General features: G+C 43.6%; 2 pseudogenes; one reads left to right on the plus strand and one right to left on the minus strand.

The window, feature by feature from the left end:
- LOC109376655 (developmental pluripotency-associated protein 2 pseudogene) overlaps positions 1–3,037 on the minus strand; it is a 12,287-nt pseudogene extending 9,250 nt beyond the window's left edge.
- Positions 3,038–3,202: 165 nt separating this feature from the next.
- Positions 3,203–4,646, plus strand: part of LOC109376656 (zinc finger protein 416-like) — an 8,846-nt pseudogene continuing 7,402 nt past the window's right edge.

A 4,646-nucleotide genomic window follows, 5' to 3' on the forward strand; every position in this document is an offset into this window, starting at 1 on the left:
TTTTGTTCTTCAGTCTAGTTGTGGAGGATGTTTCTTCACTGGCCCAAGTTGGCACCATCATTGCACTCTTCCTGGGTGAGGCAGATCAGTCCCCGGCTTCTGGACGGCCACTCACTGTGGCTGCTGGCCGCTCACGCTGGCTGCTGGCTACGTACGGTAGCCCATGGCAACTCACTGCCACAGGGGCTGCAGCCTACACCATCGCCAGTGACTCACAGCAGCCCAGCTCCAGGTTGAGCTGTTGTTCAGCATATTAGCTATAGAGGGCAGTGTCACTGGCCCTCATACGTGGGATCCGAACCGGGGCCCTCTGGCATCCCAAGCCAGTTCTTAACCTTCGCTCCACTCGGCCGGCCCTCCCATGAGGAATCTTACCCGTCATTGACTAACTGGCCATCCTTTGGAGCCAAACAGAGAGACGCAGGTGTATGAACACTGTCCTCAAAAAGGTCAGTTTAGGGTTAAGTGCGGGGGGACAGATGGCTGCACAGCTGTGTGGCAACACTGGCTGTTCCTTAAAGTCAAAATGATTCAGGACATGGAGGCAGCCACGACAGCACAACTAAAGACACTCACAAAAGAGGAGTTTTAGTACTGCTTCAGAAAGTGACAAGAACGATGGCATAAGTGTGTTCAAAGTGAGGGGGGGTGGTATTTTGAGGGGTTTAATGGCAATGTGTCTTTTACCATAATAATTTTTTTACTTAAACATTCACCGTATTGTTTGATCATACCTCATATTGTGTATAGGGTTCTACTGATGGGGCCAAAGCATTAGGGCTGTAGTAATCCACCAGAGCTATCCTTTAATTTTCCCAGGTTTAAAACAGGCACAGTTGGGTTGTAGAAAGGAGAAGCAGTGAGGGTAATCACTCCTTTATATATTAGATTTTATAAAATAAGTTTTAATCCTTGAGGGCCTTGTTTTAATACATTAGGCCATGTTAACTATTTCAACTGGGTGGAATATAGGGTACCATTTTATTAGCCATTTTGTTTCAAAGACTTAAAGTTAATGTTAATTTGTTATTCATCATGTTAGAGCATCTGTGCCCAATAGGAGTATTTTCCAGTAATGGGTGCTATGACTTTGGGAAATTTAGGATAGATTACAGGTCAAGTGAGGCATATCTATTTTTCTGTTTTATATTTAGTTACTTTCTTAAGACTATAAGGGTATAGTATATAAAAGTGGTGGGCTCCCCAGGTATAAATTGAGCCACAGTAACTATCACATTTTTTAAGTTTGGCCATTGGTGCCTTTTAGTAAATGTTATAGATTATTTATTTATTTATTTATTTATTTATTTATGTTTAAACCACATTGTTGAGGAATGATTGACATGTAAAAAGCTACATATTTCATGGATACAACTTGATGGGTTTGGGGATAAATATATACCCTTGAAACCATCACCACCATCAAGGGCATAAACATCCATCACCTCCCAAAGTTTCTTCCCACGCTTTTATTATTATTATAATACTTATATTGTGTGTAGTAGGAATAGTTAACATAAAATTTACCCTCTTAGCAAATTTTAAATATATGAGTACATTACAGTGTTGTTAGCTATAGACACTGCTGTATAGTAAATCTCCAGAACTTATTCATCTTGTTAACTCTGTACCCTTCAACCATCACTTCCCCATTTCCCCCTTCTCCTAGCCCTGGCAAACATCATTCTACTTTTTGCTACTCTGAGTTTGACTACTTTAGATTCCACATATAAGAGAGATCATACATTATTTGTCTTTCTGTGTCTGGCTCATTTCACTTAACATAATGGTCTGAGGTCCATCCATGTTGTCGCAAATGGCAGGATTTCCACCTTTCTCATGTCTGAATAATATTCCATTGTATGTATATACCACATGTTCTTTATCCATTCTTCCTTTTATGGACATTAAGGTTTTTCCATATCTTGGGTATTGTGGTGATGCTGCAGTGATCATGAGAGTCCTGGTATTTCTTGGAGAACCTGATTTAAATTCCTTTGGGAAAATACCCAGAAATGGAATCGTTGGATCATATGGTAGCTCTAGTTTTAACTTTGTGAGGAAACTCTACACTGTTTTCCCTAATGGCTGTACCAATTTACATTCCTAAGAAAAGTGTACCAGGGTTACCTTTTCTCCACATGCTCACCTACATTTGTTATCCCAGAGATATATCCCAGTTGGACATGGTATATGACCCATTTAAAAAAAAGATTTTATTGAGGAATATCAGGAGGGGAACAGCATTGGGGAATAGGGGAAGGGGAACAGACAAGTTGCTGACTTTTGTTCTTCAGTCTAGTTGTGGAGGATGTCGCTTCACTGGCCCATGTTGTGATCATTGCGCTCTTCCCGGCTGAGGCAGATCGGTTGCTGGCCATTGGATGGCCGCTCACAGCAGCTCAAGGCAGCTCACGCTGGCTGCCAGTCACTCACGGTAGCTCAAGGCAGCCCACTGCAACCCCATTGCAGCCTACACCATCACTGGTGACTCACGGCAGCCCAGCTCCAGGTCGAGCTGTTGTTCACCATCTTAGCTGTAGAGGGCGCAGCATCACTGGCNTTGAGGATTTTTGCATCTATGTTCATTAGGGATATCGGCATGTAGTTTTCTTTTTTTGTAATATCTTTGTCTGACTTTGGGATCAGAGTAATAGTGGCCTCATAAAATGTGCTTGGGAGCCTTCCCTCCTCCTGTATTTTTTGGAATAGTTTGAGGAGAATAGGTATTAATTCAGAAGAGGTTTCATCCCATCCGACAGTGGGGATTATTGGCTGTCTGGGGTAGTACCAGATCCTGTTTCAGTTGGCCAAGCAACATCTGGATGCCATGTGGAGAGTGAACACTGTCAGGCCATGACATTGAGGATGTAAGGGTGAAGGGTGAGCTCACATTTGCTTGTGTCTGGGAGACACTATCTGGGGACTCCAGGAGAATTGCCTGACAAGAGGGCATATGCTGTAAAGCCAGGCTCAGTTTAGATGGCTTCTCTCTGCTCATGTACCTGTCATTGCTGTGAGCAGGCACAGTGATCATGAAACCGTGAGAAGAAAGCAGGTGTCTGTGGCCTGATATCTCCTCTAAGATGGGGACATCGGGAGGAGTGTGAGCAGGGGGTGGATGTCTGGGTGGATAAACTTGGGAACCTAGGAGAAAAGTTGATCATAGAATGATCTGTCCCCATCATGACAGAACTGTGTGACCTTTGAGGATGTTGCTGTGTTCTTCTTGCAAGAAGGGTGGGGGATCCTTGATGAGGCTCAGAGGCACCTGTACCTCAATGTGATGCTGGAGAACTTGGAACTTATGTCCTCATTGGGTAAGACTTTCACACCTGCCCCAGTATCCTGGTCTCTGTCTGTCCTCTTTCCCCCCAGAGGCAGCTCTGCCCTTTCTACAGCCAGACCATAGGCTCCATTAACTTTCCCACTTTCTCAGCATATGTGCTGTGGGTGCTAGTGCTGAGCTGTGTGTATGACCCAGGTAGCCCCAAGCATGAAGGAAGGGATTCAGGAGGCTGGCAGTCAGCCTAATGCATCCTTCCTTATTTGCATTCTCCCTGGCAGGATGAATGTGTCCAGATAGATCCCTGGCACCTTGTGTTTCAAGTTCAGATTGTGTCAGTAATTTTAATAATATAGGTATGATAAAAAAATGGTGAATGTTTAAATGAAAAAAAAATTATTACAGTAAAAGACAGTGCCATTAACCCCCCCCCAATACTCCCCCTCGCTTTGAACACAATTATCCCATTGTTCTTACAACTTTCTGAAGCAGTTCTGGAAGTCCTCTCTCATGAGTGTCTTTAGTTGCGCTATTGTGGCTGCCTTGATTCAAAATGCTTACCTTTCATGAACGTTTTGACTTTGGGGAAGAGCCAGAAGTTACATAGTGCCAGATCCAGTGAATAAGGTGGATGAGGACACACTGAAATGTTTTTATTTGACAGAAATTGCCATACCAGAAGTTATGTGACACAGAGTCTTTCCGTTGTGATCACAAAATACAGTGAATGCCACTGCCAAGTGCTGTCCAACGGAAAGGCAGGGATCTTAAATATGAGAAGTGGCACATTGAACCTTAGTAACAGTGTGTGACAAGTTTTAACTTGTTCAGTGCAGTCGGTCGGGTGTGAGCAATGGCTGAGAGAATGTATGTTTTAATTAATTAATTAATTAATTAACTTATTGGGGAACAGTGTGTTTTTCCAGAACCCATCAGCTCCAAGTCAACTAGTTGTTTTCGATCTAGTTGTGGAGGGTGCATCTCAGTGGCCCATGTGGGGATCAAAATGGCAACCTTGGTGTTATGAGCACTGCACTGTAACCAACTGAGCTAACCAGCCGCCCCCGAGAATGTGTGTTTTAAACTGTGCCTTAAATCATCATACATTGTGACAATGCTCCATGTCACACATTACTTCTGGTATGGCAATTTCTGTCAAATGAAAACATTATGGTGTGTCCTCATCCACCCTATTCACCAGATCTGGCACCATGCAACTCCTGGCTTGTCACATCCTGCACGAAATGAGAAGTGGGAAAACGAGAGAGGGTGGCAAAGGGTTAAGAAATAGAAGAAACAGCAGTCAAGAGTTAAATGAGGGCCAGCCAAGTGGCACGATGGTTAAGAACTGGCTTGGGAC

Source organism: Hipposideros armiger, unplaced genomic scaffold, assembly GCF_001890085.2.
Source record: "Hipposideros armiger isolate ML-2016 unplaced genomic scaffold, ASM189008v1 scaffold_1168, whole genome shotgun sequence".
Taxonomy (NCBI): Eukaryota; Metazoa; Chordata; class Mammalia; order Chiroptera; family Hipposideridae; genus Hipposideros; species Hipposideros armiger.